The sequence below is a fragment of the Myotis myotis genome, unplaced genomic scaffold (genome assembly GCF_014108235.1).
Source record: "Myotis myotis isolate mMyoMyo1 unplaced genomic scaffold, mMyoMyo1.p scaffold_m19_p_2, whole genome shotgun sequence".
NCBI lineage: Eukaryota > Metazoa > Chordata > Mammalia > Chiroptera > Vespertilionidae > Myotis > Myotis myotis.
This window is the reverse complement of record NW_023416324.1, coordinates 195,654,307-195,666,151: the sequence shown is the minus strand read 5'-3', so window position 1 is coordinate 195,666,151 and position 11,845 is coordinate 195,654,307. Positions and strand designations below refer to the sequence as shown.

General features: G+C 44.5%; 1 non-coding gene across 1 annotated transcript; it reads left to right on the top strand.

Annotated features, from left to right (window-relative positions):
* The first annotated feature begins 11,644 nt into the window (after positions 1–11,644).
* Positions 11,645–11,845, top strand: LOC118677915. Its single transcript, XR_004974623.1, has one exon. It is a non-coding gene; the product is annotated as a small nucleolar RNA SNORA73 family (small nucleolar RNA).

Genomic DNA, 11,845 nt, shown 5'->3' with positions numbered 1-11,845 from the left:
AACCAGCTAGGGCATATGACAGTTTTCTAAATGATCTTGCCGCCATTCTCTCCCATCCCTCCTTCATCCTGGGAAATTGGTAACTATCAAAATAACAGTTTCTTTACCCCACTTCCTCAAATTAAAAGCTCTGGAGATAGCCGAAACCGGTTTGGCTCGGTGGATAGAGCGTCAGCCTGCGGACTGAAGGGTCCCAGGTTCGATTCCAGTCAAGGGCATGTACCTGGGTTGTGGGCACATCCCCAGTGGAGGATGTGCAGGAGGCAGCTGATCGATGTTTCTCTCTCATCGATGTTTCTAACTCTCTATCTCTCTCCCTTCCTCTCTGTAAAAAAATCAATAAAATATATTTAAAAAAAAAAAAAAAGCTCTGGAGATAAAAGATAGAGCTCAAACACCTTTTGGAAGTTGAGGCTTTCTACAATCTCAACTTACCCTGTCATTCCTTTCCTTATTGCATTATCACCTCACCTTATCTCCCTTCCTCCCCCTCACATCTCCGCCTGAACCAAGACCAGCCAGACCTATCTCCTCACAGACGTGTCATTTGCTTCCAGGTTTCACACTTTCCCTCATTCTATTTCGCAAGCCTGCAACATTCTTCTCCTATTAATCAAATCCTACCAAATTTTTAAAGATCCAGATGAAGTTCTACTTTTTGCCAGAAGCCTTTCCCACCCAATCTAGCTTTCATTAATTTTCTCTTTGGATGCTCTTAAAGTATTTATGACCTCTAGTATACATTTGGACACACGATTCCATACTATTATGCATTGTTATTTGATCACTTTGTGGGTGTGTGTCTTGGCTTTTTAAAACAGTACCATTTTGGGGTTTATTTTGTATTCTCTACAGAACCTGGTAGACACTACTGTGTGGAAGAAACTTAATCAAAACTTTTGCGCTGAATTGCATGTTTTTCTCCTCGTGCCTTGCTTGGCAGCCTGGTCTTGCCTTTTCCTTTCTGTCCAGGGGCCCATTTCACCCTCATCCTACCACCACAGCCCTCTCTCCCTAATAGAGAGCTGCAAGTCCTCAGCATCCTGTCCTCTTTGCAGCCCTTGTAACAGAGCAGCCACGTTTCCACATCTGCTCAAATCCCTGTCCTTACGGTGGGCTGGGTAAATAGCACACGTCTGTTCTATACAGGCATGGGCTGCAGAACAGGAGGCCTGCTGGAATCGCTATAACTAGAGAGTTTGGGGGAATGGGAGTTCGCAAAAAGCAACACAGTGAAGTAGTTTTGTGTCTGAATGTGGACATAGGCTCTGGGACAGTTTTTGGAAGTGTGTCCAGAAACTGGGCATGTGTGACTAAGAGTTAAGGCAGTGCCAGTTTAATAAGCTAAATTATAAAACCAACAAAACCCCAGGTTTGCTTTGGGAGCTAGCTTAAAGTTAGTATCTATTCTCTTCTTTTTCACACAAGGACACTAAAGTCCAAAGAGGAGACTGCAAATAGTAGATACACAATATTTGCTGATTGCGAATGATCCAGCCAAGCCAGTCCTTGGATGGATTCACTCTATAATATTTAATGTCAGAAGCTGACCAGCTACGGACATTGACCAAGGAATTGAGAAGCTTTGCAATAGAGAACTACACAAAGTAAATGGTAAAGGCCCCATTCCTATCTATTTGTATCCTCCAATCTTTCACCAAAATTATCTAAGTACCTTCCCCAGAGGTAATAGCATGATGTCGATCCTTCCAGATACATACATATCTCTATATAACATATACAAATTGTTAATTTTATATGAAAGGGAGCACACTATACATATCCAACATGGTGTGGAATGGTACTCCTATATAATCCAATAAAGATGAATTGTCACTAAAATAAAAATGTTAAGTATATTGCAAATGCAGGCCTGAAATGCTTATTCTTAGAGCCAACAGCCATAAAGTTACTGTGTCAGATTGCCATAACAACTTCTAGATATTTACTCTCAACCTCTGTACTGATCTCACTGAGGACTCATAACAAACAGTTCAGAGTTGGGTGCCAGTCTGTGGGCCACTCTTGGAGTGGTATTACTCTTTGAATTTTTTTAAACATATTTTTTTATTGATTTCAGAGAGGAAAAGAGAGGGAGAGATAGAAACATCAATGATGAGTCAGAATCATTGATCAGCTGCCTCCTGCATGCCTCACAACTGGGGATTGAGCCTGAAACCCAGGCATTGATTTTTAAAATTTTCCCAATTCAATCTGATAATAATAGAAATAGGTTTAAGGTACAGAAATGGTTCCTAGGATGGGTTAATTTTGTAAACACGCAAACAAGGCGGCAAAAGGGAGGTGATATGTGTGATCGTTTTAAAGACTGCACGGGCATTTCTCAGAAGAATAAATATGGAAGAGCCTCTTAGGCAGAGGGGAGACAGGAGCCAGGGCGGGGAGGTATGAGGTTGCTAGGGGTGTTGAGAAATACAGGGGACATCTGTTGTTTTATCTCAGTATTCAACCGCCCTTCTGTTTTTCCTTGTGGACCCATAACTTCTCGGTCCTTAGTGTAGGTGGGTTGGGTGGGGCTGACCTTTTCCCCAGCTCATGAACTAATCAGCATCGCCCAGCCCTCCACTTCCTCTCAGCGATTAGTTCAGAATGGCAGTCAAGTCCAGGACTTTTGCTGGAACCTTGGCCAGGGCAGGGGAGAGAAGTACTTACTCCTGCTGGGATTGCTGAGAGGAGGATGTAAGCTCTGAGGTACAGACTGCATGGAGAAGAGGGCCAGTTTGAGAATGAAGCCAACAGAGAAGAAAAGCAGAACAGAGACAGGAACCCAACCCAGTGATTTCATTTATGGCCCTGCATGTAGCCATACCCTATATTTTATCCCTGGGATTTTCAGTTTCATAAACAAATAACGTCCTTTTTAATTCATTTACTCTTAAACTCACCTTAACTGAAAGACTTACACAAGGAATATTATGGAGTGATAGAATATTGTGTGTGAGTATGTGCATGCGCACTAGGCACTAATGAGGCTGCAGTAGCAGGCAGGGCTAGACTATGAAGGGCTGAGAAACAGGCCCTCATTTCTGGGGGGCTCCCAGGAGCTCTGGAGGGTATAAAGTGATTACCTCAACAAGAAGCTCTAATATTAAGAACATTAACTTCCTCAGGCTTTTCTAGTGGTTTCATTTTTGTTATGCTTTCTCTCTGATTGGGGCTAGGCAAATTAAAGGTAGAAAGAACCGAGCAGGCTCCTGAAAATAACATTTTAGAAAATTATTCCATTTTCCTTTTAAGGATTGAAAGTTAGTTTTGAGTCATGAAGTAGCCGACCCTGTTTAGTACTCTTTTCTATTTACAATAAAAATTCAATGCAGGCAGATTTTCAGTGCAGAAACTTTTAGGAATAAGAAGAACCAGCTTTTCTGAAGCTTCCTACAATTAGTTTTCTCAGCAGGAACAGGAAGTGACTCTGGGAACCTGAGGATCACGTTTAGCCATTGTGAACATTATAAAACAAAAACAGAGGAGCCTCACCCTAGCTGGTTGGGCTCAGTGGATAGAGCCTTGGCCTGCAGACGGAAGGATCCTGCTTTTGATTCCCTTCAAGGGCACATGCCCTGATTGTGGGCTTGATCCCCAGTGGGGGGCGTGCAGGAGGCAGCCTATCGATGATTCTCATCATTGATGTTTCTATCTCTCCCTTCCTCTCTGAAATCAATAAACATTATATTTTTTAAAAAAGAATTCTCAATTAAAAAATAGAGGAGCCTCCCATCAAGTCCCCTGCAAAGAGCTATCATGTCTCTTTAACCTAGAACAATTCCCTAGGGTTTCTGTCTTTTATGATGCTTTTCGTGATTTCTGGCCAACTCTTTTGCAGCATGTCCCTCAATTTGGCTTTGTCTAATTGTGTCTTTATGGTTAGATTCAGGTTAAACATTTTCCCAGGAATGATGTTGTATCCTTCTTCAAGCTTCACATCAAGGGCACACAATGTCCATTTTTTTTTTTGTTAATTTTGGTCATTTGGTTACTGTGTGGCCCACTAGATTTAGCCATTAAAAAGGTCCCTTTACACCTTCGTAATTAATACAGTCCGTGGAATGATTCTTTGACAATAGCATTCTTAATAACAGATCTTACCCACATTATTTCAAAGAAGAAGAACTATCCATGATGAAAATCCGTAGAGATAGAATTATTCCCACAAACCTCTAGTGAGTACCCAGTAAACACTTGCTAGGGGTGTTGAGAAATACAGGGTTTGAGAAATTATGCTTGGGGTTAAGACCAAATTGCTAGGAGCCCAAAGAAATGTCTTTCTATGATCTGCTGGCCATTTTAGAACTTAGGAAGTGTAATGGTCAACTAATTAGAAAGAAGCATCTGAGGATAAGGAAAGAAAAAAAAAAGACTAAAGTGATGAAGACTGACCAGAGTACACCATATACTAAACAGAGTCCATGAAATGCTAAAAGAAAGGGGAAAGTACCACGGAATTCAGGAGAGTCGCAAAAACCACATTAAATGTGAGGAAAGGAAAGTTCAAAGATATAAAATAACTAAGATTTTAGAACTATCTTCTTTTTATTGATTTCAGAAAGAGGGAGAGAGAGGGAGAGATTGAAACATCAATGATGAGAGAGAAGCATTGATTGGCTGTCTCCCACACACCCCCTACTGGGGGGGTCAAGCCTGAACCTGGGCATGTACCTTTGACCCCAATGGATCTGGGGACCCTTCAGTCCACAGGCCCACGCTCTATCCACTGAGCCAAAACAGCCAGGGCTAGAACTACGTTTCGGATGCCCCGTCAGTGTTCCTTCCACGGCAGCACCCGAGGCTCTCCTGCAGTACCGGTTCACAGGACAGGTGCAGCATTTGTTAGGACACAGGTGTGACATCTGTTATCAGTGAAAACAACCCATGATCTCTATCTGACTAGGTAACTGAAAGCACACACCTTCTCCAGCCCCACCAGCAGGTGCGTTAGAGGAAATGTTGTTTGGATGGACTCAGTCATGTACTTTGGGACATTAAACTCTCTGAGACCTAGTCTACTTTTGCCTCAAGGAACAGGTGTCCTCCCAGCGACCATGACACATACACACCACACAACCGGATATTGCTCACCTGCCACACCTTAGGACGATCACAGTACAATAAGTTTCTATTCACAAATACGGAAACATTTCGGAGGCACGGAACGCCTACCTCCCGGGAGTAGCTGTTTGCGGCTGCTACATCATTTCCTTACAGTGCACAGTGTGTATCGCCGGGGCCTCACAGCCAGTTACTCCTTCCGTGAGAAGCGGGGATCAGCGTGAGGTGTCCACTGAATTGCTGTTTTTTTCTTTTCTTTTTATTTTTAAAAATATACTTTATTGATTTTTTAGAGAGAGGGAGAGGGATAGAGAGTTAGAAACATGGATCAGCTGCCTCCTGCACACTCCCCACTGGGGGCGTGCCTGTAGCCAAGGTACATGCCCTTGACCGGAATCCAACCTGGGACCCTTCAGTCCGCAGGCCCACGCGCTATCCACTGAGCCAAACCGGTTAGGGCTGTTTTTTCCTTTAGACTTAACAATACCGAGTGTATCCCTAGTTTTCAGAGTAGAAAGTAAGAATCGCCTTACACAGTCACTCGCTAGTTTGCATTCATTCATCGAGTCCCAGCGGGACGACCGCAACCTCTAACTTAAAAGCTGGGTCTGGAGGCGAGCTGTTCTGGTGAATCGTGTGATTTCTTCTGCTCTGTGGACACTGAAGTCCCAACCTGAGCAAGTTCAGGGAGAAATTAGTAGCTGCGGGGACAACAAAAGCTGGAGACGCTCCATTCTACACACTCAGGCGTTTCAAAAGCTATTTTTAAACGCCAAGGCCACCGTGTCCTGTGCCTTTTGCTGGCCCTGCACCTTCCCACGAAGTCACGTGCGCAGCCTGCTTGCTGTGTGACTTCACCCCACAGGTATCGGGACTTTTACAACATTCACAGAAGGACCTGGCCATGCATCAGTCACCACAGGCCGCCACGGGGCGACTCAGGGGCCGGCTGCCCGGAGGGTCCAGCGGGGAAAATGACCCCCGGGGGCTGGTCGGTCGGGAGTCCGTTTCCCCTTCCCACGATCTCGGCGGGAGCCCGGTGCCCACACCCAGGCGGCCGCCCCCCGAGCCTCACGGGGCAGCTGCGCTCGGCTCTGCGTGGAGCTCGTGCCAGGTCTGGCCGGGCGGCCGAGGGCTCGAGGACGAAGGGATTTCGCAACGGCCAAGAGGGAGGAGGGCGGCCGCCCCGTCATTTCTAGTAAGCCTCCAGCCTCTCGGGCCGCGGGGGCTGCCGGGAAAGCCGCTCACGAGCCGGAAGAACTGCCCGTCCGGCCTCCTGCGCATGCGCGGCGAGCTCTTCCCGTGCGTGGCGCGGCCGAGCGGCTCCCTCCGCCAGCGGCCGGATCTAACTTGTCGGCTCGCTCGGGCCGCTGTGACGTAGCGGGTCCACTCCCTGGGCCCCGCGGCGCCGGCCTCTTGTGACGTCACCACGGGGTCCGCCCACGGAGTCCGGCTCTGAGGCTCGTGGGGCGGGCCGGATAGGGAGGTTTCTGGATCCTTTCCTGTCTTTTGTAATTTCCCAACACTTCTCGAGAAGGCTTTGAACTCTGCCCATTTCCTAATAAGGGTGAAGAGGAGGGCAGCCCTCACCCCGGCTCATTTCCTTCCGAGCTGGGAGTTCTGCTGAAAGTACATGGCAGCCCGGCCGGTGTGGCGCACTGGTTGGGGGCACACGCCTGGGTTGTGGGCTCAATCCCCTGTAGGGGGCGTGCAGGAGGCAGCAGGTCAATGATTCTCATCATTGATGTTTCTCTCTCTCCCTCTCTCTTTCTCTCTCTCTCTCTCTCTCTCTCTCTCCCTCTCTGAAGCCAATTAAAGAAAAAAAAAAAGTACATTGCAGCCCAGACCTGTGGCTTGGTGGTTGAGCATTGACCTGTGAACCAGGAGGTCACCATTCCATTCCCGGTCAGGGCACAAGCCTGGGTTACAGGCTTGATCCCCAGCGGATTTCCATCCCTGGTGGGGGACGTGCTGAGGCAGTCCATGGGTGATTCTCCTTAATGTTTCTCTTTCTCCACCTCTCCCTTGCTCTCTGAAAGCAATAAAATATGTTTTTTTTTAAAAAGTACATTGCAAAATATCTCATTACTCAGTGTTGCCTGGGAGCTTTTGTTTGTTTCTATGTGTTCTCTTAGTGTGTAAATGGGAAGGAAGGCATCCATAAAATGGCAACTTTGTCTACGGACACAGGGATAAGCATTATCTACTCTGACTTAAGGGAATTAATGTAACTTTAATTTAGTTTAAATGTAGCTTTCGTTTGAATTATCTGGGAGTGGCAGCTTGAAAGGCTATATGTTGAAAGCACTTTAAGAGCTTAGAAGAGTGATTTTTTAAAAAAGTTATTTAAAGCCCAAATGAAAAGGTGTATTAGAAATAAAATAAGAATTAAACTTACAAAGGGCTAAGGTTTTGTTTACATTTTACAGATAATGAAATAGGCCCAGAGATTGCTGGGACTTGCCCAAGAGGGTGGAATTCAGGCCACTGCTTTCACCATGCAGTGCTCCCACCAGCTGGCCAAGGCTGCCTTCCGAACAGGTTGGCCCTGGACAGGTATTGCCTCCTTCCTCGCCTTCCTCACTCCCCCACCCCACCTCCACCCCCATTTCCATGATTTTGGTTCCTGTCCTGAGTTCTCTTCTTTTCTGTTTCTTTAACGTTTTATTTTTTTGATAATTGACACCACCCCCTCTTGAAACTTCCTTTCCTTTAAATCGCTCCCTCAAATGACCATAAAAGGAAATAGAATAGAATAATTTTAAAAGTTTATTTTCATAATGGTTATTTTATTGTTTTAAGAGGTTTTTTTTTGGGGGGGGGAGTGGGTGGAGTTCATATAAAATTTCCTCTAGTAAAAGCTGTCTTCTGCTTCCATAGGTGCTCAGTGAAAGTGTGTGTGTGTGTGTGTGTGTGTGTGTGTGTGTGTGAATAGTGAAGAAAAGATAGAGGTAGAAGAGAGTGTGTGGCAAGCTGTTTAGAATCAGAAACCGAAAAGATAATCTGTATAAACTCTACATGATGCAAAACTCACTTAGAAACAACAGCAGAGCTGCAGAGTCTATGAAACCTAAGAAACATCATTTCCAATCAGTCCCTGCATGTGCCTCTGGGAGGCATTTCCTTAGATGATTTTGGTCTTTCATGGAATAAACCTGGAGCTCCAGCTGCCCCAGAAGAAGTAATTACAGGGACTCTATCTGTGAAATAATAAAACATCAGTGTTTCCAAGCTGTATGGCCACCCGTATGCTTCTCAATGTGGTGGTACCTGCTCTCTGTCTCACCCGTGGATGTTACTCTCGCTACGCTTTGGAAAGATAAAGCACAGAGGGTCACTAACCTAATATAAACCTCCAAGAAGGCAGAGTTTCTGCTGCTATTTCCAATTCCCCAGTCTCCGAGTGAACATGTCTAGTAATAAGGAATTAATGTTTAATTTTTTAAAAAATATTTTTATTGCTTTCAGAGAGGAAGAGAGAGTTAGAAACATCAATGAGGAGAGTCATTGATTGGCTGCCTCCTGCATGCTCCCTACCAGGGACCTAGCCCACAACCCAGGCATGTGCCCTTGACCGGAATCGAACCTGGGACCCTTCAGTCCACAGGCTGACACTCTATCCACTGAGCCAAACCGGCTAGGGCTAATTTTAAATGAATAATAGAATTCACTAAAACATGCAAATACCAACTGACTGAAGTATGCTCTCTCATTACCACTTCAACTTTCTCTGTTTCTTATTCTACTTGGTCAAAAGTAACTAGCAGAAATTGACTGGAAATATGTTTTGTATTTTGCTAAAGCATTTGAAGTTTGGTTTATGTTCTAGTCCCCAATATTGAAAGACGTTACACTGTTCTGCATTCCATAATTTGAAAATAATTGGAACCTTGGCATTATGCTAAGTGAAATAAGTCAGAAAAAGGCAAATACTCTACGATCTGGCATACAGTGGGGCCTTGACTTATGAGTGTCCCGACTAACGAGTTTTTCGAGATACGAGCTGTCTCTTGGCCAATTTTTTGCTTTGAGTTGCGAGCTAAAATTCGGGTTACGAGCCACCTTCAGATACTCCACCGCTAGTTGGCACAGCAAATGTCACAGTGAACGCCACAACATCAGCCCAGCATCACGTGTCTCACTCGTTCACTGTTGATTTGACATACGAGTAATTTGAGTTACAAGCTCGGTCATGGAACGAATTAAACTCGTAAGTCAAGGCCCCACTTTATGTGGAATCTAAAAAAGCCAAACTCATAGGAACAGACAGTAGAATAGTGATTACCAGGGGCTAGGGGGGGCGGGATGTTGGTCAAATGGTGCAAACTTAGTTATAAGAGGAGTAAGTTCTGGGGGTCTAATGTACATCGTGGTGCTTATAGGCAACAATATAACCACCATAGCGATAGCTAACCACCTCCAACCTGCCACATTATTACCAATTCTTTCTTGTGGTGAGAATATTTAAGATGTACTCTCAGCAATATTCAATACACAGTATTACTAACTATAATCACCACACTGTACATTAGACCCCCAGAACATGTTACACATATAACTGGAAGTTTGTATCCTTTGACCAATACCTCCTCATTTCCTCCATTCCTCAGCCCCTGGTAACCTCCACTCTACTGTCTGTTTCTCTGAGTTTGGCATTTTTAGATTCTACATGTGAGAACATAGACTGTTGTCTTTCTCTGTATGACTTGTTTCGCTTAGCACAATGCCCCTAAGGTTCATCCAAGTTGTTATAACCCACAGAATTTCCCCAGCCTTTTTTTGTGTGTGTGTGTGGCTATGGATGAATATATCTCATCTTCTTTATTCATCAGTTGATGGACACTTAGGTTGTTTCATGTCTTGGCTATGGTGAGTAATGCTGCAAAGAATGTGGGAGTGCCGATATCTCTACGAGATCCTGATTTCAATTTCTTTGCTTATATACCCCAGATTAGGATTGCTAGATCAAATGGTAATTCTATTTTTAATTTTTTGAGGAACCTCCACGCTGTTTTCCATAATAACTGCACCAGTTTGCATCCCCACCAATAATGGGTAAGTTTTTGTTTTTATCCAGACCCTCACAAACATTTACTTCCTTGCATTTTTATGATATACGTCCCAACAGGTATGAGGTGATCTTTCTTATGGTTTTGATTTACATTTTCCTGTTGATTAGTGATGTGAAGCACCTTTTCATGTGTGTGTCGGCCATTTGTATGCCCTGTCTGGGAAAATATCTATTCAGTTCCCCTGCTCATTTTTTTTTTAATATATTTTATTGACTTTCTACAGAGAGGAAGGGAGAGAGATAGAGAGTTAGAAACATCGATGAGAGAGAAACATCGATCAGCTGCCTCCTGCACATGCCCCTCTGGGGATGTGCCCGCAACCCAGGTACATGCCCTTGACCGGAATCAAACCTAGGACCCTTCAGTCCACAGGCCGATGCTCTATCCACTGAGCCAAACCGGTTTCAGCCCTGCTCATTTTTTTAAGCTTTCTTTTTTCCCCACTGAGTTGTAGGAATTCTTTTTCGATTTTGGAAGTTAGCCCTTATCAGATATGTGATTTGCAAATATTTTCCCCCATTCCATAAATTGCCTTTTAATTTTGTTGATTGTTTCTTTGCTGTGCAGAAGCTTTTTAAGTTTGATATAGTTCCATTTATTGATTTTTGCTTTTGTTGCCTGTGCTTTTGGTGTCATATCCAGAAAGTTGCTGCCAAGATCAATGTCAAGGAGCTTTTGTCCCATTTTTTTCTTCTTCTAGGAATCTTGCAGTTTCAGGTGTGTGTTTAAGTCCTTAATCCATTTCCAGGTCATTTTTTGTGAGTGGTGAAAGATTTAATTTTTTTGCATGTGGTTATCCAGTTTTCCCAGTAAGAGAGATCTTAAATGTTCTTACCATAACAACAACAATAAAATGGTAATCATGTGAGGGATGTGTTAAGTACCTTTATTGTGGTAAACATTTCACAATATATGCATGTCATATCATCACATTGGGCACTTTAAACTTACATCATGTAATATATCAATTATATCTCAATAAAAAACTGGGAGGGGGAAGAAAAAATGTTCACACTTTATGATCTTTAGTCCAAACATTTAAATGTTAGGATAAATTACTCCCATGTTTGTGTAATGTTATAAGTCTACCCTGAAGTCTACAATTTACAGAAGTAGTTATTCTATATTATTCTTTCTTTTTTCTCCAAAAAATTCTACCTTCCGGGGTAGTGATTCTTTAACTTTTATATTTTACTAGAGGCCTGGTGCACGAATTTATGCATGGGTGGGGTCCGGCAGGCCTGCCCCGATGGGGGCCCATCAGGCCAGGCCAGCAGGGGGGAGGGGCCATGGGCAGTTGGCCGGTTAGCCCCACCCCTGGTTAGGGTGTTGGGGGCCAATCAGGGCCGAGCTGGCAGGGAGTGGGGCGGGGGCGATCGGGGCCGGATCAGGTTGGTAGGCTGCCACAGTGTGCATCATAGCCACCAGTCGTTCTGGTCATTCTGGTAGTTCTGGTCGTTCCGCCATTCTGGTTGCTGGGCTTTTATATATATAGCTACCTTACTGCAATGTGGATACCCCGAAAGTTCTCTCTCCCTGGGGCTCCCAGGTGGTGCAGGGGGAGCATAGGGCTCTGCCCCATAATGCACAGCCCTTTCCCCAACATTGAAGAGAAAGCTGGGCCTTGAGTCTGTCCTGCATATTCCTATAGCTTCTCAGATTCTTGCAGACAGTGACCCAGGAGGCAAACCATGCATGAACCATCT